Raw genomic sequence first — 27500 nt, 5'->3', positions numbered from 1 at the left:
TATGTATTTGTGTGACTGTGTTTGTCCACCATCGCTTGACAACCAATGTTGTTACGTTTATGTCCCTCTTAGTGGCTTGGTAAAGAAGACTGATAGCATAAGTACTTGTCTTACAAATAATAAGTCCTGGAGTCGATTTGTTTGACTAAAGGCAGTACTCCAGTATGGCTGCAGTCAAATTGACTGAAACAAGGAAAAGAGTAGCTCCGCTCGAAACATTAAACCCTCCTTCTTTCCTTCATTCCTGAGCGTCCAATAATACTATATTTGTTTCACATCGTCACATTGTTGTGTTTTGTCTTTGTGTTTTCATGTTTGGATTAACTATATATATATATGATGTATGTATGTATGTATGTATGTATGTGCGTGTGTGTATATATATAATATATATGTATGTGTATATATATATATATATATATATATATATATATATATATATGTATATATATATATATATACATACATACATACTTATATTTCATATATATATGCATATATATATATATGTGAGTGGTGTGTATATATGTATATATATATATATACATACATATTCATATGTGTATGTATTTATAGGAAAGGTAAACATACATACTATTATATATGCATGTGTGCTTACATATATTGAAAGTTAAAATAAATGCTCTCCCTGCTGGCAACAAAATGGTTCTTTCTCCATAGAATTGGCAGATTCTACGAAGCATAAACTAAGATATGGATAAACAGATAGACTGGTGGGTATTTTATTTGATTGTCAAAGATATATTACAAAAATCATAGTTTACAGCTGCGGGTTCTTGATTCAAAGGGATATACATTTTGGTATCATATACAATCGATCTTATAAAAGACAAAAAAAAACATAAATGAATAAATAAATAAAATAAGAATAAAAACAAAATAACAAAGCTTAGAATGCATCGTTGAATGTTTGTACAGAAGCATTGATGTATTGAAATTAGACAATGAAAAAAAAAACGATAATTATCTATTCTCTGTAACTGTCTTGCAAAACATTGGTGTCGCAAAAGAAATAAAAAGAATGACCACCAGGAACAAAGATGTCCGTCATGCAATAAAATGTATGGAGTGCAATGCATTGTGGTAATAAAGGAGAGACAATAAATATTTGGGAACTTATCTTAGGCTGCTGTGAAATGTTAACTTGTAAAGAAAGTGTTCAGCAGAAATGAGTTGAGGAATTGACTTGGTTACTAAAAAATGGCATTGGACAACATACGATGAAGGAAAGATTACTATCTTTATATTGACTGTGTGGTGAAGAAATATATATATATATATATACATAAATGCATGTGTGTGTATATATATATATATATATATATATGTATATATATACACACACATATATATAGATAGATATATGCATACATGCATGTATATATACATGGAAAGCTACTATATTACTATAAGATGGGTACATGAAACTGAATGCATGAATTGTAAGATTTGTAATAAATGTTTGAAAGGAGAGAATGTATAATTTATCTATATATATATATATATATATATACATGTATATATACATATGTGTGTGTGTATAAATATATATGTGTGTGTGTATACATATTTATATATTCAAATATATATATACAATATATGTATATACATATATATATATATATAATATATATATACATATATATGTACATACAACACATACTTATATATATAATATATATATATATATATATACATATATAAACACTCACACATATTATAACTGAAAGTTATAATGCATTAAGGAATACTCTACAATTGCATTGAGCCCTGTGATTTATCAATTTTGGTGAATCAACAGAGATTTATGTTTGAATACATTTTTTTCTCCTTCAATCATGTCATCCCCAGTACTTATGTTTTGAAGTCTGGCATTTTATTTTATTGATCTTTTGGCTGTACCACTAAGTTGCAGAACATGAAGGTAGAGCATTATTTTTCAATAACGTCAACATAAAGGCACTCACTGAGATAGTCATAAACAAACACACCCTTGCACACAACCATCCATACATCCCCCATCACCCCCACTCCCTCCTTCTCTTCCTCCCGCCACTCATCCATTCATCCATTCATCTATCTATCTATATCCATCCACATGTACCTACACACACAAACACATATATTCTTTCACTTGTTTCAGTCATTTGACTGTGACCATGCTGGAGTACCACCTTTAGTCGAACAAGTCGACCCCCATGACTTATTCTTTGTAAGCCAGTTACTTATTCTATTGGTCTCTTTTGCCGAACTGCTTAGTTACAGGGATGTAAACACTCCAATGTCTTGGGATAATGAGAACTCATTAGACATATGTAAAATTAATTACAAAACGTGTTCCTTATTACAACAGAAATTTTTCTTCTGGGATGAGGAGGCAGTCAAAAAGTTGCAGCCTTTTTACAACAACCTACTTTTGCAAACAAAGATTTTCCTCTCATGAACATAAAAACAATGCAGGGTAATCGATTGGACCCCTTGTATGGTATTTTATTCATTGACCCTGAAAGATTGAAAGGCAATGCTGATCACAGATAGCCAGAACAAATACAAATAACAATCTGTGGTACAATCTGAGCAGACAATGTACAGAAGTAGAGCAGGATCCCTTGTGGTATCTGCACTGCTTCTGTACATTGTCCGCACATAAGCAGCTTCCTCAATTACTGACCCGACGCCAAACATTTGGGTAAACTGAACTCTGTACAAACCTGGTACCCTTAGGTACTTATTTTATAAACTCCAGAAGGACGAAATGCAAAGTTGATTTGAATAGGGAATGAACTTAGAATATAAATACTATGAAACAAAATACTATCCGATCCATTTACTTATGCATTCTTTTCTACTCTAGGCACAAGGCCCGAAATTTTTGGGAAGGGTGCCAGTTGATAAAATTGACCCCAATACGCAACTGGTACCTAATCTATTGACCCTGAAAGAATGAAAGGCAAAGTCAACCTCAGCGGAATTTGATCTCAGAATGGAAAGACAGATGAAATACCGGTAAGCATTTCACCCAGCATGCTAACATGACTGCCAGCTCACTGCTTTAACCTACTTCAACAGATTTTTTCTACTTTAGGCATGAGGCCCAATATTTTTGGGGAGGGGACCAACCGATTAGATCGACCCCCAGTATACAACAGGTACTTAATTTATCAACCCTGAAAAGATGAAAGGCAAAGTTGACCTCGGTAGAATTTGAACTCAGAGTGTAATGGCAGATGAAATACTGCTAAGCTTTTCCCCCGGCATGCTAACGATTCTGATAGCTCACCACCCTTGTTTTCATGGAATATTGCAAATGAATGACGCCACTTGTATGACAGGGATATTTGTTTACAATTAACATGCAGTATCAAAACAAGGAAACATAAACTCTGTGTCATACGCATGCATTTGCACGCAGGTACATCTACAGAAACGTTAGCACATCGGGCGAAATGCTTAGCAGTATTTCGTCTGCCGTTACGTTCTGAGTTCAAATTCCGCCGAGGTCGACTTTACCTTTCATCCTTTCGGGGTTGATAAATTAAGTACCAGTTACGCACTGGGATCGATGTAATCGACTTAATACCTATGTCTGTCCTTGTTTGTCCCCTCTATATTTAGCCCCTTGTGGGTAATAAAGAAATAGGTACATCTACACGCTCATATTACTCTTTACTCTTTTACTCTTTTACTTGTTTCAGTCATTTGACTGCGGCCATGCTGGAGCACCGCCTTTAGTCGAGCAAATCGACCCCGGTACTTATTCTTAGTAAGCCCAGTACTTATTCTATCGGTCTCTTTTGCCGAACCGCTAAGTGACGGGGACGTAAACACACAAGCATCGGTTGTCAAGCAATGCTAGGGGGACAAACACAGACACACAAACACACACACATACATATATATATGTATACATATATACGACAGGCTTCTTTCAGTTTCCGTCTACCAAATCCACTCACAAGGCATTGGTCGGCCCGGGGCTATAGCAGAAGACACTTGCCCAAGGTGCCACGCAGTGGGACTGAACCCAGAACCGTGTGGTTGGTTAGCAATCTACTTACCACACAGCCACTCCTGCGCCTTGGGTTTCTTTTAATTTCTCATCTTAAGTATTTCCCCCGGCATGCTAACATTTCTACCAGCTTGCCACCTTTTATATATTATATATCATTAGAAATGTTATAAGCAGTACTTATAATATGTCTGTTCTCTGACCACTGAGACTCCCTAACTCAGATGCCAATGTGGAAATATAATATAAATTTAATAGTCTAGTTACCAACATGTCTAAAATTGAATAATTTCCTTTGGTTACTACATAGTACTCAAGGCATGTCATAGTGATCTTAGTTCTGAATCCTCAGTTTTATACTTAAGAATATTGACCAATGTTAATGCTTTAGTGTAATCAATATATGACTTAATAATGCAAGGCAAAGATCTGAAATAACATATCTTATTGAAATGGTCTTTCAGTGGAATCGAAAATCTCTTTAAGCTTCCGTTCCATGAGGTTGGATATGGCTCACACATGGATGATGACAGAATACCATAGAATATTTTGTACAGTCAATTGAATCCTGGTAACCAGAATAGGACCGAGTCTGAGACATAAACAGGAAGTGAAATGAAATTTAAAATTGTTAGCACTGTTTGATAAATATTTGAAGATCCGTGCATTACACAGATCAAAATGAAAGCATATTTTTCATGCAAAATTTTAGAAAATGGGATGAAAGCAGAAAGGAGCTTACTGAATCTTTTAATTTTTATTAGGTAATATGAAGACTTTAATCTTTTCAAACTCTGCAAGATAAAGATCAATGGGTGAGGATAATAGTGTTAATATCCAGTTTGATTTCTTGTGGGTGAATAGCTGAAGAAGAAAATATTAAGGGTTTTAATTGTGGAGTAGGTGAGGGAATTGGAGAAATGGCAAAATATGGGATCTTGTCAGGTTAATATGCAGTAGGAGCAACAGAAAAAAAGGAGAAAAGGTTTTTTTATTTAATGGACTGTTGTTGTTGCTGTGGTTTTATTTAGCCCTGGGTCATTCCTGCTTGAAGAGACCTATGTTCAAAGGTACTCCAATGACCTTTTTTTTTAAAAAAAAATGTAGTACTTGGAGTTGACGGTTTTTGACTGCTATTTCTAGCACGTCAAGAGACCTTTGGAAGTCTCTTTCGTTGGCTCATCTAGTGGGTCTTATTGTGGTGGGTTGCATAGAGAGAAAATGACCAACACTGGAAGAGTAGAAAATGTACTCACCAATGTACTATAAGAGTAGAAATGTGTTGAAACCACTGAAACAAGTTTAAATATCATCTGTCTATCTATCTATCTCTATCTATCTATCTATCTATCTATCTATCTATCTATCTATCTATCTATCTATCTATCTATCTATCTATCTATCTATCTATATACATACATACATATATATATATATAATATATATATATATATCAAAAGGATGTGTTATAATACTATTCCACATACACAAAACAGCCATACCAGCAATCCAGTATGCCTCCATCATCACACACATATAAATATATGCTACCATGGAAAGCGGACGCTAAACGATGATGATGATATATTGTTATATTTCGGAATGGTCATATTGCCAGTTTAGCCAATAAAATCTTACACAACAAATATTTAAACATATATATATATATATATATATATATATATATATATATATATACACACACATACATACACACACACACACACACACACACACATATATATATATATATGTTTAAATGCCAATACATAGCAGAATTGAAAAGTAGCACAGATGTAATGAAGACACAACAACAATTTGCACTCTACACTATGTTTCTTGTTTCAGGGTTAACATCCTCTTATCGGGAGAAAATGGAGGATGATGGTGTTGAACTATATGAACATAAGATGCCTGTATGTGGTGTGTGGTGGTGGTGGTAGTGGTGGGGGTATACATAGATAAACATATATTTATATACTCACAGGAAATGCCAAGACACAAAGGTATCGTTTAACATATTGAAATATATCATGATATAACAATTACAGGTGCAAATTCCTCAGCTTTATTTTCTGATTTAAAATTTGGCTTGGTTCGTTAACAAGAGAAGCACATATAAGCTGACTAAGCTTACATCTTAAATGTAAAGAGGACAAATATCTGGCAAGTAAAATAATATGAAAAGAAGGAAATATCTAAAGGTAATTTGTAGAAATGTGTTTAAGCAAACCTCTTCAATTATTCAAGAGTCAATATTATTCTCTCGGAAAAGAATGGAGTATCCAGAATCCAGAAAAGTAATCTTGTCATTTTACAAATAAGAATGTTTTGAAATGCACAAGTGAGAATCTAAGGCAGATAAAATTTTTATTGCCCTTAGGCCTTCTATATGGTTGCTTTGAATGTTAAAAATAGTAGCCAACTATCTCTCAAATCACATATTGATTACACTAAAGCATTAACATTGCTTAATATTCTTACAGTATAAAACTGGGGATTCAGAACTAAGATCACTATGACATGCCCTGGGCACTAGGTAGTAACCGAAGGAAATTATTCAATTTTAGACATGTTGGCAACTAGACTATTAAATTTATATTATATTTCTACATTGGCATCTGAGTGGATGTTAGGGAGTCTCAGTGGTCAGAGAACAGAAATATTATAAGTGCTGCTTATAACATTTCTAATAATATATAATATATAAAAGGTGGCAAGCTGGTAGAAATGTTAGCATGCCGGGTGAAATACTTAACTCTTTAGCATTCAGATTACTCTGTAAAATGTAATTCTTATTTATTCACATTGTTTTGAATTAATCATGCAGTATCTCATAGCTTTGAGATTTTGATGATGTGGTTATTACCTCTGCCTTTTTGAAGGCAGAGGTATTGTTTTTAGTAGTGTTTGTTTGTTTGTCCATGGATAAGATATCTCAAGAACTGCTGGATGGATTTGGATGAAACATTCAAAGATGTTTGGCCTCATGACTGGAATGAACTGATTAGATTATGGGATCAATCCAGTAGTGGATAAGGATTCTGGATTAATTTTCCTGATTTTTTTATTTTTTATTTTTGCTTAATTTTTGAGAGCTGTTGGGTTCATTTTAGGTATTCTCATTTATGAGAGCAATCAAGTTTATTTCAGATATTCTCATTCTAAAAATCATCTCCGGCTAATCGTTGAGAGGACGTTGGTGTTGCCTTGGCAGAGGTTTGCGCTCTCTTAGTGCTCTTGTTACCTCTGCCTTTGCTAAGATGGAGGTATTGTTTTCAGTCATGTTTGTTTGTTTGCCCATAGACAAGATATCTCAAGAACCACTGGATGGATTCAGATTAAACTTTCAGTGATGTTTGGCCTCATGACTGGCACAAACTGGTTAAATTTTGGGATCAATCCGATACTGGAGAAGGATTCTGGATTATTTTTCTTGTTTCTTTTACTTAATTTTAGAGTGGTCGGGTTCATTTTCAGTATTCTCATTTGTGAGAGCAGTCGAGTTATATCAGATAATTTAAAAATCATCTGTGGCTAATCATTGAGATTGGTGTTGCCCTGGTGGAGGTTTGCTCTCTTTGAGAGCTCTTGTTTATTTTAAAATGACATTGTAGGGTCGAAAAGAGAGGTCAGATCTGGTCTGTTGTACCTGGATATGGCTGGTTTAAATGCTAATAGTATACATTTGATATTGTGTTCTGTGCTCCACTGTGTTTGAAAAACAAAAGAGAGCTCAGAGTTAGGTCTGAAATGTCTTCAAACACAAGCCTCTTTGATCAGAGCTTACCAGGGAATAAACAACAAGGCAACCGATGCCACCAATGATGACAAGAAAAAGAAGTTTGGAAATAGGACCTATTGAATCTGATGAAAACCATAAACTAAGCAATCTGATGCCACCAAGCAACCATTATCTACATTATAAAGTTAAGTTTTACTCTTTTACTTGTTTCAGTCATTTGACTGTGGCCATGCTGGACCACCACCTTTAGTCGAGCAAATTGACCCCAGGACTTATTCTTTGTAAGCCTAGTACTTATTCGATCAGTCTCTTTTGCCGAACTGCTAACCTACAGGGACATAAACACACCAGCATCGGTTGTCAAGCAATGTTGGGGGGACAAACACAGACGCACAAACATATACACGCACGTACATACATATACATACATATATATATATATATATATATATATATATATATATATATATGACGGCTTCTTTCAGTTTCTGTCTACCAAATCCACTCACAAGGCCCTGGTCGACCCGAGACTATTGTAGAAAGACACTTGCCCAAGGTGTTACGCAGTGGGGCTGAACCCGGAACCATGTGGTTGGGAAACACGCTACTTACCACACAGCCACTCCTGCACCTACATTTTGATAAATTTCATATCAACTTCATTGTATAAGTAAGTTTTACTGCTACAGACCATTGTCAATTCATTTGATCATTATTTCTTTTGTATTTTTTGTTTTTCTATATTAAGAATATATTCTTAAATGCTTCTTTTTTTTTTGTGGCTTATGTTCACAAAATAATGACTGAACTGCAAATTTTATTGCAAACAGAATTTGCAAAATATGTTATTACCAGAGAAGAAAGAGCCTTTAATCCTTTAAAAGTGTGCAGCAAGCCTGGAGAAATCAACAAAATCCTTGATCATATTGCAAATAGTTTTCTTTCTTTCTTCCTTCCTTTCATTCTTTCTTTCTTTCTTTCTTTCTTTCTTTCTTTCTTTCTTTTTTCCTCCCTCTCCCCCTCTCTCCCCTCTCTCTCACTCTCCCCTCTCTCTCACTCTCCCCTCTCTCTCACTCTCCCCTCTCTCTCACTCCCCCCTCTCTCTCACTATCTCCCTTCTCTCTCACTCGCCCCCTCTCTCTCACTCTCTCTCTCCTCATCTCCCCCCCTCCCTCTCTGGCTTTTTAATGATTCCGTTTTTCTTTCCCATTATTGGGGGAAATGGTTTATTTATAGACATTGGAAAAATATGCCTTAAGCTTGATTCTCTTTAAAGACCATATATTTAAATATGATATATTTTTCCGAAATAAGTATTTAATGATTTTAAACAAAAACTATTCCCAGTATTGCATGTTCTCATAAGAAATACATCAATTACGCTTATGTCTTTAAACTATCAACATCTGACATAAAGCCACAACTTCCTTTCTTGTAAAGATGTGTAACCTCCCCATCCTAATCAGTTGAGGGTTTCTTACCTTTTCTTCTCTGGTCTTGCAAGTCACTTGGTGACCTCACAGGTGCTGGTGCCAGGAAAATAGCACCCAGTACGCCCTGTGTTTAGTATCAGGGAGAGCATCAAGGCACAGAAATGAAACCACGGCAAAGCTGGCATTGGAGTTTGACATAGTCCTGCAGTTTATTGGATCCTGTTGAAACCACACAAACCAATGCCAGCAGGGAAAAAACGGATATTAATCAATGGTGATGGTGGTGGTGGTCGTTGTCGTTGTTGCCGTCATGGTGGTGGTGATGATGTTAGTGAGGATAATGATGATGATGATGATGATGACAATGACAATGGTGATGATGATGATGATGATGATAATGATGATGATGATGACAATGGCGGTGGTGATGATGATGATGATGATGATGATGATGATGACAGTGGTGATGATGATGCTAATGATGATGATGGTGATGATGATGATGATGATGATGGTGATGACGACGACGATGATGATGATGACAATGACGATAATGATGACGACAATGATGATGATGATGGTATAACATTGAATTTTGAGGGGGTTTTTTCTGACCAATATTACAAGCAGTTCATATTTTATGAACCCTTAGGTTTTGAATTAAAAATCTTCCACCAAACCTTAGCCACAAGTTAAGTTCCTAGCTCTAGCTTAATGAAAACTAAGCTATTTTACTTAATTCTTTGTTATATTTGAAATTAATTGAAAGAAACACAGAACATCTCAACAGAAATATGGTAACAAAAGGGTTAAATAGATAATAAAACCCCATCAATCTCACCACTGTAGGAAGTCCCATGAAGGTCATGTGCCTTGCTTTGTTTGCTTTCCAAAAATAATACAAATCTTAGAGTATGAAATGAACTTGTGATCTATGGATCCACTTGTTTTGCGTCATATCCATTTATCCATTTTACTTCTGAACATTTATGAAGCAACCAAATTTCAGTTTCCCACATTTCTGCCCTCTTCCATACCACCATTTATTCCTACCCCTAGAGACCTTATGAAACTATTTTGAACTACAGTGATCATAAAATGATAATGAGAGTGATTAATTACTTCCTGCCAAATCAAATATTTACTGTGTAAAATACTATATAATGAGATAACTTCAAAACTCTTAACACAAACAATACAGAATATCAGAGTAAACTTCAACTCTCCTAGATTTATCTTAGCTCTCTTGTAGCTCTATTTTGGCTCTACATTGTTGTTATCACTAGATTCCAAGATTAGACAATAAAATCCAATTTTAGTGATTGTTTTCTTCTCTCTTTTTTATTTTTTATATATATTTGTTATTGGATGGGGAAAGAAGGGTCCATTTCAATGAGGCAACTGCTTTCCAAAAACCAAAACTAAAAGAACACAACTAGTAACCAATCCAAATATTTGTTTTACTAAATTACTTGCTGTAGTAAAGCTAATAATGGAATTTTTATTGATCATTAATGCGAAAGACAGTCAATTCTTGTAATTTGGACGCATTGAGTTATAGTGTTTTAAAATCCGAAGGTTTATAGGTTAGTCAGAAAGCTAACTTAGCAGTGAAAAAACAAAATGGCTCCCTTGTTTTTAATGCAATTACTGATTGACTTAAGTTCAAATAATGCTTCTGGTTGTTGTATTTATTTTAATTTTTAATTAGATGAAGATGAAGTTATGACAATAAAGTTTAAAACATCTTGTCAAATGAAGATCCAATTTGCAGTACAATGCTATTAAACATGACACGAATAACATAATATTAATAATATCAATTTCTTTCTTTCTTTCTTTTGCTTTGCTGTTTACAGAAAGTATTTTTCTCCCTCATTCGTTATTTTTTCTTTTCATTCTTTCAAAAGCTTAGGAACATGGTGGACATCAGAGTGAGATTTGTAAAAGAATACACTGAAATTTGTTTAAGAGCGTATTTTCCTTCTGATTCATCGTACGATTTTCTTTTTTTTTTCCTCTCATTAAATCATCCTGATTAAGTGAAAGCAATCAATCCAATAATAAGCTACTAAGTTGTAATTCAACATATGAGAAGAGTTATTAAATTAGATAAAATTTGATTACTGGGGACAAAAGGAATCAGAATGGACCAAAAATGTATCTCACTAAGACCAAACATGAAATAAAAATTCTTCAGAGTTTAGGATCCATTTGATGTGTATTGTTAATAAATTTGCTGTTTTAATAGTTGTACAAGGCTGAGTTAAATTAAGGGGTCAATCTAGGGACAAAAGAGCATATAACACAATTTGTGTTAGGGATGCTGCACTGAAATACAACCAAGATACTTAACTCTGAATAATCCAGTCTGCTAATAGTAAGTATTACCTATTTCTTTACTATCCACAAGGGGCTAAACACAGGGAGGACAAACAAGGACAGACAAATGGATTAAGTCGATTATATCAACCCCAGTACATAACTGGTACTTATTTAATCGACCCCGAAAGGATGAAAGGCAAAGTCAACCTCGGCGGAATTTGAACTCATAACGTAGCGACTGACAAAATACCTATTTCTTTACTATCCACAAGGGGCTAAACACAGAAAGGACAAACAAGGACAGACAAATGGATTAAGTCGATTACATCGATCCCAGTGCGTAACTGGTACTTAATTTATCGACCCCGAATGGATGAAAGGCAAAGTCAACCTCGGCGGAATTTGAACTCAGAACGTAACGGCAGACGAAATATGGCTATGCATTTCACCTGGCATGCTAACGTTTCTGCCAGCTCACCGCCTTTTGACGTAAGTATTACCGTCAAGGGATAAAACTTAGCACTGTAAGCAGTAGGAGCATTGTGAAATTAATGAGTGTTTTGCTGAATTGCCTGGTCCCTCTGTCAGATCAATATGCAGTGTACCACTTTATCTTTGGCATTCTCCACCTTTAACGACCTTTCATAATGGTACTTCTGTAATTCCTTCTTACCATTAACATCAATGACAAGTGTTCCTACCCTCAAATTTTAATACAAACATTAGTAGGAAAGCATATATCTGTAAGCAAAAGAGCTTATTTTTAATTGACAGATCCGATTAAGAAAACTCAAGCAATTCATTCTATTTATCACACTTGCAGTAGATAAATATTTATTGATTGGATAATAGTTATATTTTCTATAACAACACTGCAATATCATTATTGGTAGAAACGAGGTGTCTCTGGAATATATTAATGATAAAGACACACAAAATAAATCTCTAGATGGAGTTGAAATATTCACTTGATTTCGTGTAATTTCCTAAATCAATCATACTTCATTTAAACCAAGCTGAAAATTAGTTGAACCAAAACATTCCATTCTCTATCAGCTAGATAAATTAACTATCGCACTATTTCACAATGTCTTGAAATACTTCGAAAATAATACCAGATACTTCGGATTCTCACTGACCTTATTAACCCTTTTGTTACCAACCCGGCTGAAACCAGCTCTGGCTCTGAGTACAAATGTCTTGTTTTCATAAGTTCTGAATTAAAATCTTCCACCAAACCTTAGTCACAATTTATATTCCGAACACCAGCTTAATGATAACTAAGTTATTTCACTAAATTCTTTGTTATATTTAAAATTAATTGAAAGAAACACAGAGCATCTCAACAGAAATATGCTAACAAAAGGGTTAACAAATGATTAATTTAACCCTTTTGTTACCAACCTGGCAGAAACCACCACTGGCTCTGAGTACAAATGTCTTGTTTTCATAAGTTTTGAATTAAAATCTTCCACCAAACCTTAGTCACAATTTATGTTCCTAACACTAACTTAATGATAACTATGTTATTTTACTAAATTCTTCGTTATATTTAAAGTAACTGAAAGAAACACAGAACATCTCAACAGAAATATGGTAACAAAAGGGTTAACAAATTATAATTTTAACTCTTTTGATACCAACCTGGCTGAAACCACATCTGGCTCTGTAGTACAAGTGTCTTGCTTTCATAAGTTTTGAATTAAAATCTTACACCAAACCTTAGTCACAATTTATGTTCCTAACTCTAGCTTAATGACAGCTAAGTGATTTTACTAAATATTTTATTATATTTAAAGAAATTGAAAGAAACACATAGCATCTCAAAAGGTATTCCAAACTTACATATGATGCTCCTTTCTATAATAGATACAAGGCCTGCAATTTTGGAGAAGGGAGCTAGTTGATTACATGACTGGTGCTTATTTTATTGACCCTGAAAAAATGAAATGCAAAGTAGGCCACTTGGAATTTGAACTTAGAATATGAACAGCCTCAAGAAATACCACACAGCATTTTGTCTGATGCTCTATCGATTCTGTCACCTCCCCACCCCAAATGATGCAGAGATGACCAAGTGATATATTTCTTTACTACCCACAAGGGGCTAAACACAGAGGGGACAAACAAGGACAGACAAAGGGATTAAGTTGATTATATCGACCCCAGTGCATAACTGGTACTTAATTTATTGACCCCGAAAGGATGAACGGCAAAGTCAACCTCGGCGGAATTTGAACTCAGAACATAACGGCAGATGAAATACGGCTACGCATTTCGCCCGGTGTGCTAACGTTTCTGCCAGCTCGCCGCCATTACAATCTAGAACGATCCTTTATTATATATTTCTTTACTACCCACAAGGGGCTAAACACAGAGGGGACAAACAGATTAAGTTGATTACATCAACCCCAGTGTGCAACTAGTACTTAATTTATTGACCCCGAAAAGATGAAAGGCAAAGTTGACCTCGGCGGAATTTGAACTCAGAACGTAACGGCATACGAAATACGGCTATGCATTTCGTCCTGCGTGCTAACATTTCTGCCAGCTCGCCGCCTAAGATGACCAAGTGATAGCTGCTAGATGGAAATTGCCATTGTGAGACACAGACATTTTGTTGGAATGTCTACTTAAGCAAGGCACACATTTCCAAAGCAATGTACTTACTTCTCCCCGGCTGCCGTCTAAAACAGTCACACAATAATCTAGGAATCTATTCTGCAATGGACTGGCATTTGATCTAGGCGAACAGAAGCAGTTATCTCACGTCTGCTAATCACTATGGAACAGAATCTAAGCAATGGACTCTGAACCTTTTGAACCTGCCTACTCATGATATTTACATAAGATTTATAAGCGTGTTTAACAGGTCAACATATTATCCCATGCTTTTGCAGTCATGCTGATAAACCCTCTCTCTCTCTTTAATGTTCCACATGTATTAGCATAAATATATGAACACCCAGCAGGATATTTGTAACAATGGTTGAACACGCCCCGCCCCCAACTCCACCCCACCAGTTAGACTTTAATCTATTATACTTGGTTAGTACTTTTTTGGCTTTAACATAAAGTATCCATTTTTCAATGCCTTATCACGTTACTTGCTACATACACACATGCGTTCATACATACATACATACACACATAATTACATACATACACACATACATACATAAATACATATATACATACATACATACATACATACAAGCATACATACATATATACATACATATATACATACATACATACATATATACATACATACATAAGGTGGCGAGCTGGTAGAAACGTTAGCACACCGGGCGAAATGCGTAGCCGTATTTTGTCTGCCGTTACGTTCTGAGTTCAAATTCCGCCGAGGTCGACTTTGCCTTTCATCCTTTCTGCTGTCGATAAATAAAGTACCAGTTTCGCACTGGGATCTATGTAATCGACTTAATCCCTTTGTCTGTCCTTGTTTGTCCCCTCTGTGTTTAGCCCCTTGTGGGTAGTAAAGAAATATATATACATACATACAAGCATACACTACCGTCAGAAATTAATTAGCACCCTTGATTTGCTCTTCACTCAAGGTATGTGCTGTCACCTAGTGGCCATATCTCGAACTATTGCTTCGTTGCGAGTTCACTGTTGCGCAGAACGATGACGTAACTTTGTTTGCAGAGCAGTTTGAGAGTCTACAGCCTTATGATGTTGACATAGCAGTGCAACAACAACTTGGAGTGCGGATGCAGACAAATCTTCCTTTGTTTAATAGATATAGGTAGCGCCTCGCAAGGACCGAAACACACCATACTAAGTTTTCTCATCGCGTAAGACGTTTTGAACAGCTCATAGGTTAATTGATTTAACCTATTTAATGTAGAAATTTGAGAAGTGCTAATTAATTTCTGACGCAAGTGTACATACATATATACATACAAACATACATACATACATACACACACACATGCATCCTTTTAGGGTCGATGAATTAAGTACCAGATGCATACTGGGGTCGATCTAATTGACTGCCCCTCCTCCCCATAAATTTCGGGCCTTGTGCCTAGAACAGAAATGAATATAAGGCAGTGAGCTGGCAGAAATGTTAACATTCCAGGCGAAATGCTTAGCAGTATTTCGCCTGTCTTTATGTTTTGGGTTCAAATTCCACCGAGGTTGACTTTGCCTTTCATCCTTTTAGGGTCGATAAATTAAGTACCAGTTGCATACTGGGGTCAAGGTAATCGACTGCTCCCTTTCCCCAAAAAATTTCGGGCTTGGTACCTAGAGTAGAAAAGATTATAGAGTGGCTGTGTGGTAAGTAGCTTGTTTACCAACCACATGGTTCCGGGTTCAGTCCCACTGCATGGCACCTTGGGCAAGTGTCTTCTGCTATAGCCCCGGGCCGACCAATGTCTTGTGAGTGGATTTGGTAGACGAAAACTGAAAGAAGCCCGTCGTATATATGTATATATATATGCGTGTGTGTGTTTGTGTGTCTGTGTTTGTCCCCCTAGCATTGCTTGACAACCGATGCTGGTGTGTTTATGTCCCCGTTACTTAGCGGTTCGGCAAAAGAGACCGATAGAATAAGTACTGGGCTTACAAAAGAATAAGTCCCGGGGTCGAGTTGCTTGATTAAAGGCGGTGCTCCAGCATGGCCGCAGTCAAATGACTGAAACAAGTAAAAGAGTATATCATATTATACTAATCCAAAAGTTAAGGAATGGAGTTGATAAAATGTGGGCTACATATGTTTCATAGTGAGCAGGACCTCAGAAGTAGTAAATATCCAAGTGAGGTATATACTGCAGGCTACTCGATATGGGAAAAATTCACAACTTTCTGCATCAATAAACCACTATTTTTTCCTGAAAGTTGTTTTTTTATATTTTCTATGGATTGCTTGAAGCTCACTTTCTTCCTGCACTTTGATCTTTGGATCTTACATTGATACATTATATCATATATATATCATGTGTGTGTGTATTTATGTATATCCATACATATAGGTGCAGGAGTGGCTGTATATATATATATGTATGTGTGTGTATATGTTTGTGTGTCTGTGTTTGTCCCCCTAGCATTGCTTGACAACCGATGCTGGTGTGTTTATGTCCCCGTTACTTAGCGGTTCGGCAAAAGAGACCGATAGAATAAGTACTGGGCTTACAAAAGAATAAGTCCCGGGGTCGAGTTGCTCGATTAAAGGTGGTGCTCCAGCATGGCCGCAGTCAAATGACTGAAACAAGTAAAAGAGTAAAAGAGTAAGTGTATATGAAAAATGAAAAGGCCTTATGAAAATTATATTCTTTTTTCTTCTGATTTGTCTAGTTTTATTAAACTGGTAGGTTAATTATTCTGAAGGTTCGATTCCTGTAGGTGCAGGAGTGGCTGTGTGGTAAGTAGCATGCTTACCAACTACATGGTTCTGGTTTCAGTCCCACTGTGTGGAATCTTGGACAAGTGTCTTCTGCCACAGCCTCAGACTGACCAAAGCCTTGTGAGTGGATTTGGTAGATGGAAACTGAAAGAAAGCGGTGAGCTAGCAGAAACGTTAGCACACAGGACGAAATGCTTAGCACCGTTTTGTCTGCCATTATGTTCTGAGTTCAAATTCCACTGAGGTCGACTTTGCCTTTCATCCTTTCAGAGTCGATTAAATAAGTACCAGTTACGCACTGGGGTCGATCTAATCGACTAATCCATTTGTTTGTCCTTATTTGTCCCCTCTGTGTGTAGCCCCTTGTGGGCAGTAAAGAAATAAGAAAACTGAAAGAAGCCTGTCTTGTGTGTGTGTGTGTGTGTGTGTGTGTGTGAGAGTATGTATGTTTTTGTGTCTGTGTTTGTCCCCCTCCATCACTTGACAACCGATGCTGATGTGTTTATGTCCCTGTAACTTAGCAGTTCAGCAAAAGAAACTGATAGAATAAATACTAGGCTTACAATGAATAAGTCCTGGGGTTGGTTTGTTCAACTTAAGGCAGTGCTCCAGCATACAGCAAAAGAATAAAAGAATAGTTTTCTATGGGTTAGAATCTAAGATGAATTTATCTTCAAAGAAGTGATCCCCAAACAGTAGTGAAAAACCCCCAAATTCTGTGACACAGGTTCAATTCTACATTGTATTATTTCTGTTTCACTTGTAAGGGGGCAAGCTGGCAGAATCATTAGCACACCAGGCAAAATGCTTGCGGCATTTCGCCTGTTGCTACATTCTGAGTTCAAATTCTGCCGAGGTCAACTTTGCCTTTCATCCTTTTGGGGGTCAATAAAATAAGTACCAGTTGCATACAGGGGTTGAGCTAATCAACGGGACCCCTCCCCCAAAATTTCAGGCCTTGTGCCTATAGTAGAAAAGATTATTGCTACTTCACTTATTCTCCTTACATTTGTGATTTCTAGCCATAATAAAATTGCTCAGAGGCACAGGAGTGGCTGTGTGGTAAGTAGCTTGCTTACCAACTACATGGTTCCGGGTTCAGTCCCACAGCATGGCACCTTGGGCAAGTGTCTTCTACTATAGCCTCGGGCCAACCAAAGCCTTGTGCGTGGATTTGGTAAACGGAAACTGAAAGAAGCCCGTCGTATGTGTGTATATGTATATATATATATATATATATATATATGAAATAAACAATGTGCTAAGCAGCTTGCTTACCAACCACATGGTTCCGGGTTCAGTCCCACTGCATGGCACCTTGGGCAAGTGTCTTCTATAGCCTTGAGCCAACCAAAGCCTTGTGAGTGGATTTGGTAGACGGAAACTGAAAGAAGCCCGTCGTATATATGTATACATATATATGTGTGTGTGTTTGTGTGTCTGTGTTTGTCCCCCTAGCTTTGCTTGACAACCGATGCTGGTGTGTTTACATCCCTGTAACTTAGCAATTCGGCAAAAGAATAGAATAAGTACTAAGATTAAAGAATAGAATAAAAGAATAAAAGATTAGAATAAGTACTATGTTTACAAAGAATAAGTCCTGGGGTCGATTTGCTTGACTAAAGGTGGTGCTCCAGCATGGCCTCAGTCAAATGACTGAAACAAGTAAAAGAGTAAAGAGAGTAGAGAAAGATAGGCTGCAAGGCACAGTTTGTGGTATTCTGTATACTGTATCTCAATCGAAAATATTATTGAAAAACCATCTCTTGTTTCATTCAATATTCTGCTATGTAAACATAAATGGAATTGTATATATTTTTGAACGAGGCTATATTTTGAAGTGTTGAAGTCATTTAACTAATAATCCATTTTCCATTATAATGAAGTTAATCAATAAGAAAAAACAAAAACAAAAAATAATACATAAAAACAACGGCAACAAACAAATGCTAAATTATGTTTATATTATATTACAGTTATATTAGATTTTATTAATCGTTTTCAAACTATTGCCAAAAATATTTAAAACATTAATATATTTGAACATTTTAAACCTGTTTGTGTTGTTGAATCTTTCATCTTGCCAGAAAATAATTAGCATACGGAATGGGTATATTTCATTTCTATCAACTTTAATACATTTCAATAATTAAAATATTTTTCAGCAGCTACTTTCTTTTTCTTTCCGTTTAAATATTTATTTTCATTGTTGTTGCTGTTGTTGTTGTTGTTGTAGTAGTTGTTAAGCACTTGTCCAATGAAATTAATATTCTCAGTGTAAATGTCTTTGGATAATGGTTGAGATTTATCATTAAACTAGAAGCAAGAAACCTTATAGAACTACAATTATAATTTGTCCAGAGATATTTGAAACTGCCGAATGCTCAAAAATGCAAATATTCCTTTCTCATTTTGTCTTATCCTAAAACAATCTTGCCTCTACAATAATTTGTTTTTAGAGAAAATTCTGCTGAAGGCATCAGGTATTAAGACTACTTAAAATGATGTTTTCACTTGTGTCATAATATTCTGTCAATCCAAAATCCTATCTTCACTTAATTTATAACAATTCGTATTTGTGAATATTTCAATAAATGATACTGATGATGACGATAATGATGATGATCATCATCGTTTAACATCCGTTTTCCATGCTGGTATGGGTTGGACGGTTTGACTGGGGTCTCGGAAGCCAGGAGGCTGCACCAGGCTCCAGTCTTATCTGCACTGTTTCTACAGCTGGATGCCCTTCCTAATGCCAACCACCCCAAGAGTGTAGTGGGTGGTTTTTTTATGAGCCACCAGAACAGGGGCCACAGGGGATGGCATCGACCACAATCAGATTGCTCTTTTTACTTGCCACTGGCATAGAAGCCAGTCAAGGCGGTGCTGGCATCGGCCACATTCAGATGGTGCCTTTTACATGCCACTGGCATGGGGAGCACAACTACAATTTCCATTTGATTGCGATTTGATTTGATTTTCATAATGTAGTTTGTATTTAATAATTCATCATCCTCATTTTAATGTCCACTTTTCTGTGCTTGCATGGGTTGGAGAGAATTTGTTCAGGCAGATCTTCCATGGCTGGATGTCCTTCCTGTTGCCAACCCTCGTCTGTTTCCAGTAAGGTAATATTTCCCCGTAACAGGACATGTTTTCACAGAAGATTTGAAATGAAGGACACAGGTTCCATGGCATTTACAATTGTCATGCAATGTCAAAGTAAGGAGACAGTAACACCACCCACACACACACACGCACATGCACACACTCATGCACACACACACATAAACATGCACCCCCCCCCCCCCACATATATATCTACTACAAGTTTCTTTCACTTTCTGCTTATCAAATCCACCCACAAAGCTTTGGTTTTCCTGGAGCTAAGACAGAAAAAACTTGCCCAAGGTACCATACAGAGGGATATTGATGATGATGATGATGGTATATATATAAATATATATATATATATACTCACACATAATGGGCTTCTTTTAGTTTCCATCTTCACTCACAAGGCTTTGGTCTCCTCGAGATTATAGTAGAAGACACTGCTGTGTAGTGGGGCTGAACCCAGAGCCATGAAGTTGGGAAGCAACTTCTTACCACACAACCAAACCTGTAACTTAGTGAAATCCTTTTAATTTCTGAGTTCAAATGTTCCTTGTCGTTATTTTGACCCTCTTCATCTTTTTTCCTACATGTGTTGATGAAGTAATTCTGGTGTTCATCTAATCAATTATACCCACAGCAACACAAGCAGATTACATTTTACGACCTAGGAATTAATATCTCATGGTTTTATTCATGTAGCTATTTTGCTTCTGCAATAGATTCCATGCATCTGAATACATTTATCCCTTCTGGTGAGCTCTTTTATAATGCCATTGCTTAAAGGCAAGACTCATTAAATACAACATCCTTCTGAGTCACAGATTAATTAAAAAGAAATGATAATATAAACATGTTTGTTGATGAAACATGTACCTCGGTTGATTGGTTCAATAGGTGATGACATAGGCATGTCTGTTGATGCCAACATGTCTTTGCAAAAGAATGGCTTTTTTGCACCATTTCGTTCACCCGAAAGAGGTTGACTGACATAATGCACATCTGTTGATGACTGCTTGTCTGCTGTTAGGTAGTTGCTGACAAAGAAAACAAACTGTCAATTTAAGAATTTACATTCAAGTCATTGGCAGACCAAGATTATATTAACCCTTTCGTTACCAGCCCAGCAGAAACTGGCTCTGGATCTGAGTACAAATGTCTTGTTTTCATAAGTTCTGAATTAAAATCTTTCACCAATCCTTAGTCACAATTTATGCTCCTATCACTAGCTTAATGATGATTAAGTTATTTTACTAAATTCTTTGTAATATTTATGGTAACGAAAGGGTTAACAAATAATTAATTTAACCCTTTTGATACCAACCTGGCAGAAACTGTCTCTGAGTACAAATGTCTTATTTTCATAAGTTCTGAATTAAAATCTTCCACCAAACCATAGTCACAATTTATGTTCCTAACACTAGCTTAATGATAGCTAAGTTATTTTACTAAATATTTTGTTATATTTAAAATTAATTGAAAGAAACACAGAGCATCTCAAAACAAATATGGTAACAAAAGGGTTAACAAATGATTAATTTAACCCTTTTGTTACCAACCTGGCTGAAACCAGCTCTGGCTCTGTAGTACAAATGTCTTGTTTTCATAAGTTCTGAATTAAAATCTTCCACCAAACCTTAGTCACAATTTATGTTCCTAACACTAGCTGAATGATAACTAAGTTATTTTACTAAATATTTTGTTATATTTAAAGTAATTGAAAGAAACACAGAACATTTCAACAGAAATATGGTAACAAAAGGGTTAACAAATGATTAATTTAACCCTTTTGTTACCAACCTGGCTGAAACCAGCTCTGGCTCTGTAGTTCAAATGTCTTGTTTTCATAAGTTGTGAATTAAAATCTTCCACCAAACCTTAGTCACAATTTATGTTCCTAACACTAGCTGAATGATGACTAAGTTATTTTACTAAATTCTTTGTTATATTTAAAATTAATTGAAAGAAACACAGAGCATCTCAAAACAAATATGGTAACAAAAGGGTTAACAAATGATTACTTTAACCCTTTTGTTACCAACCTGGCTCTGAGTACAAATGTCTTGTTTTCATAAGTTTTGAATTAAAATCTTCCACCAAACCTTAGTCACAATTTATGTTCCTAACACTAGCTTGATGATAACTAAGTTATTTTACTAAATTCTTTGTTATATCTAAAATAATTGAGAGAAACATAGAGCATCTCGACAGAAATACAGTAATGAAAGGGTTAATGAGAGATGTTTGTTGTAAAGAGGCTGTTGCAGCCAATAATTTAAAAACCAGTGAGAAAGAAATGGAAAACATATCCCTCCATTAGAGTTTCCAAGATATTTATTGCTATTATTTTGTCTGAAGACATTTTCCAATGAGAATCATATACTACATTACTTTGAGTTTCTCATCTAGAAAAAAGCATTTAATCTATCTGTCTGTTGTCTGTCTCCTTATCTATTTATCTATCTCTCTATTTATCTACTTCTCTTTCTCTCTCTCTATCTATCTATCTGTCTATCTATCTATCTATCTATTTTTTTTTTTGGTTCTTTTCTTCCCTTTTACGATCCCTCTTGATCGAAAACCTATGCCTCCCCTTTTTATTTTTTTTTGTTTGTTTCTTTTGTTTTTTGTTTTTTTCATCCCTAAAAAGAAAAGCTCTACCTTGTAACTTGTCCCATCTGTGTGCAGCCCTGTGTGGCCAATAAAGAAACTCATCCATCCATCCATCCATCCATCCATCCATCCATCCATCCATCCATCCATCCATCTATATATATATATATATATATATATATATATATATATATATATATATAAAAATAAATATCACGTGACCGACCAGACTATCAGATGTTGCTACACATCACTAGTCATAATGCGTTTTTTAACGTTCGGATGACACCACCCCACTGGCTAAGCAAGCAGGCCAACAGAAGAAAGAGTGAGAGAAAGAGTGGTGAAAGAGTACAGCAGGGATCACCACCACCCCTGCTGGAGCCTTGTGGAGCTTTTAGGTGTTTTTGCTCAATAAACACTCACAACGCCCGGTCTGGGAATCGAAACCGCGATCCTACAACCGCGAGTCCGCTGCCCTAACCACTGGGCTAGATATATATATATATATCTGGCTTTCTGTCTGTCTATCTGTCTGTCTGTCTATGTATCTGTCTACCTATCTATCTATTTATCTATCTTTCTATCTATCTCTCTGTCTATCTGTGAGTGTATGTGTGTGTGAGTGTGTGTGTGTGGTGTGTGTGTGTGTGAAGGTGCATGGCTTAGTGGTTAAGGTGTTTGACCCACAACTGTCAGGTCATGAGTTCAAGTCTTGATAGTGCATTGTGTCTTTAAATGAGACACTTTAATTCACATTTTCCTTCATCCACTCTGCTTATTTGCACTATTTTTTGCAGTAATACTGGATTGTACCTTTTCTGCTGTAGAAGAGGGTGCTTGAACGTTAAACAACAAGTGGCATCTTCAACCAACAGCGATTCAAAGCAAAGACTAAAGTTCATTATTTACATTATTTACATTTGAAAGATATTTGTCATCATCTTGTTTGTTGTTAATACGTTTCGGCTGATATACTCTCCAGCCTTCATCAGGTGTCTTGGAGAAATTTAGAACCTAGGTTCTCATTCCTAAGGTATTTTTCAATGTTTATTATTATTATTATCATCATCATCATCATCATCATCATCATCATCATCATTATTATTATTATTATTATTATTGAAAATCAAAATCAAAATCGATCAACATCAATGGAAATTGTAGCTGTGATACCAATGCGGGTGGCACATAAGAGAACCATCCGAACGTGGCTGTTGCCAGTGCCGCCCCGACTGGCTTCCGTGCCGGTGGCACATGAAAAGCACCATCCGATCGTGGCCGTTTGCCAGCCTCGTCTGACACCTGTGCCGGTGGCATGTAAAAAATACCCACTACACTCATGGAGTGGTTGGCGTTAGGAAGCGCATCCAGCCGAAGAAACATTGCCAGATCAGACTGGGCCTGGTGCAGCCTTCTGGCTTCCCAGACCCCAGTTGAACCGTCCAACCCATGCCAGCATGCAAAGCGGACGCTAAACGATGATGAAGATAACGATGATGATTATTATTATTATTATGATTATTATGATTATTATTATTATTATGATTATTATTATTATTATTATTATTATTATTCAGGTCACTGCCTGGAATCAAATTTGGAATCTTGGGATTAGTAGCCTGTGCTCTTAACCCCTACGACATATGCCTGCTCTTAACTACTATGCCAAGATTCCGAGCTTAATTCCAGGCAGTGACTTGAATAATAATAATAATAATAATAATAATAATCATGATGATAATAACAACAGCAACATTGAAAAATACCTTAGGAATGAGAGCCCAGGTTCGAAATTTCTCCAAGACACCTGAAGAAGTCTGGAGGGTATATCAGCCGAATCGTTGTATTAACAACAAACAAGATGAGGACAAATATCCATCAAATGTAAATAATGTAAATAATGTACATAATTCCTCATCTTTTAAATATAGAACTGAAAGACTAAAGTTACATCTCAGAAAATATGACTTACTGTTTGGAAATGATTGTGCTCAAGTTTTTCAGACACTCATGGGCATCCAGCACATCATTGATAAATTTGCAACAGTAGCAGCCAGATTTTGATGATGATGATGATGATAATGATGACTATGTTGACAACAGCAATGGTGGTGATGATGATGATGATGACAATGACAACAACGACGACGATGACGATGATGATGAGGATGATGATGATGATGATGATGACGGTGATAATGATGACAATAATGATGATGATGATGATAATGATGACGATGATGATTTTGATGATGATAATGATGACCACCATGACAACGGCGACGGTGATGATGATGATGACGACAATGATGATGACGATGACAACAACAACAACAACGACGATGATGATGCTGATACTGCTACTACTACTGCTGATGATGTCGACGACGACAACGACAACGATAGTGACGATGACGATGATGACAATGATGATGCACACACACAAACTCACAAATGTGCGCACTAACACAAACACACAAATGCATGCACACACACCACACACACACAAACACACACATGCACACACCACACACGCATGCACATGCATCAGTGACATATAGTGGGCATATAGTGGTTAATGTCTCACGCAGTGCACCGTGCTACCTTTCTGCACCTATTTACTCTCACATATCATTCAAAAATAAAACATCCAAATTTTAAGCAATTCCTATACAAATTGCAAATTTGATAAATTACCATGCAGAATTTTCTAATATAAACAGAATTTCTAATATTCCATAAATTGTATAAATTGCAAAATAAGAAATGAATTTTATTTTATGCATAAATTCCAAATTAAAAACAGCAGATAATTGTGCTTGCTTAATTCAGTTGTATATCAGCTCTGTTGTAAACACCAGCTGATATTGTTATGCAAATAGTTTCAGACTTCGACCAGATTTAATCTTTGTTTCTCAGTGTGTATGATTAGATTTGAAAACAAATTATGGCCAGATTGTATCATGATATTGCTAGAAAAGAATTATTATAAAGACAATTAGTTTCTGTTAATGAATTTCCAATGAAGTTATACATCCGACTTCTCACCGTGAAAATAAATGCTGGATGCATGTTGGTGGAATGTTACTCCCCTTCATTTCTTATTCTAATCATTCTCTTATTATCGAGCCAACCGCCCAGAGCTGATATGGTGCAACTAGCTATGGTGTATGTTGCTGTCTCAGAACGAATGCCATGCACTTTTATAGCGACAGAGAAAAAATATTAGTTTCTTATTGTGAGTGAGTTTAATATATCTTCTGAGTGAATTTAATACATTCTACATTCTGTGGATGTGTATTACTAACCTAACATGCCCAGGATATTCCTAATATACAAGGTTGGCTAAAAGTCGTCCAACAGTAAATCCAAATTCCATAAATACTATTTGTAATTCTGTATTGACTCGAATGGAAAAATGTGTCACTCAAGAAGGACTTCAGTTTGAACAATTTTCATGATGTTTCATATTTAGATGCTTTTATTAAATTTATTCAGTGTCACAAACTAATATATAAGTGTGCATGTATGTATATATATATATATATATATAGGGAGAGTTTACGCAAAAAAACAAAAGACGAAGACAGGTGGTGTACAAAACAAACAGATGTTAGTATAATGCTCAGAAATCGAAAAAGTCTTTTACGTTTCAAGCTTACGCTCTCCTACAGAAAGGGACACAGAAAAATCAAGGAGAGAAACAAGGAGAGGAAAAAAGGAGAGAAACAAGGAGAGAAGCAACAAGAGAAAAATTGTGTGTAGTGGCTAACAATCTATCGTGTGTGTGCATGTATATATGTATATATATATATATATATATATACACAGTATATATATTTGTATGCGTAAAGTAACAGTTTTAGTAAAAAACCATTGGTTTCATGTCTAGCGTGAACTAGACATCTCTTCAGTTTCTCTAAATAATAACTGTTCTCTGCAAAGAATGTTTTTTTAAAACACAAGAACGCTGGCAATAGTTCAAGATATATTTCTCTTAAAAAATTATCGCCAGGTAAGCTGTCTTCCTTCGCTTGATAACTAGGTTCTCTGATTTTGAAGTAAAAATTTCTGAAAATATGGACAACTCCCCATGGCTTCTGTCCTGGAGTTCAGGTAGCCTCATGACTCATGTAAGTTCATAAGGATTATATATTTTTCTGCCAAAATCCCAAATTTTCTTTAATTTGCTTTGCAGGAACAACAGTTTTATCAAAAGCGTATATTGTTGTTAAATGCTTGAAATACAAGAATAGAAAAACAGCAAACAACTGATGAAGGGTCGTTCTTTATGTTGTTTGTTTTGTTTTCCATTTGTGTCTTTCGTTGTTTGAAAAAGTACTTCATATTCCATGTACTCGTACTTCATCATCATCATCATCATCGTTTAGCGTCTGTTTTCCATGCTAGCATGGGTTGGATGGTTCTACTGGGGTCTGTGAAGCCAGAAGGCTTCATCAGTTATTTTATTGTACATGTTTCATGACGTCCTGTGCCCACATATGCATATATATATATATATACGTAGAGATGTAAGTATGTGCATATACATATGTGTATATGCATATATATATATATATATATATAATATATATATATACGATGGACTTCTTTCAGTTTCTGTCTACCAAATCCACTCACAAAGCTTTGGTCAGCTTGAGGTTATAGTAGAAGACACTTGTTTGAGGTGCCACACAGTGGGACTGAACTTGGAACTATGTGGTTGGGAAGCAAGTGTCTTATCATACAACCATACCAGTGCCTATTACCATCCCTACACCTACATATATATATATATATATATTATTAGATACATATATATATATATATGTATTCACACACACATCCATACATATATAT

The 27500-nt window shown here is 35.8% G+C and overlaps 1 long non-coding RNA gene across 1 annotated transcript in view; it reads right to left on the bottom strand.

Annotated features, from left to right (window-relative positions):
• Nucleotides 1-14072: 14072 nt before the first annotated feature.
• Nucleotides 14073-27500, bottom strand: part of LOC118761576 — a 17760-nt gene continuing 4332 nt past the window's right edge. Inside the window, exon 3 of the long non-coding RNA XR_004997481.1 lies at nucleotides 14073-14092. This is a non-coding gene — a long non-coding RNA (uncharacterized LOC118761576). The remainder of the gene's footprint in view (nucleotides 14093-27500) is intronic.

This window comes from Octopus sinensis, unplaced genomic scaffold, assembly GCF_006345805.1.
Source record: "Octopus sinensis unplaced genomic scaffold, ASM634580v1 Contig15391, whole genome shotgun sequence".
Taxonomy (NCBI): domain Eukaryota; kingdom Metazoa; phylum Mollusca; class Cephalopoda; order Octopoda; family Octopodidae; genus Octopus; species Octopus sinensis.
This window is presented reverse-complemented; position numbering and strand designations above follow the sequence as displayed.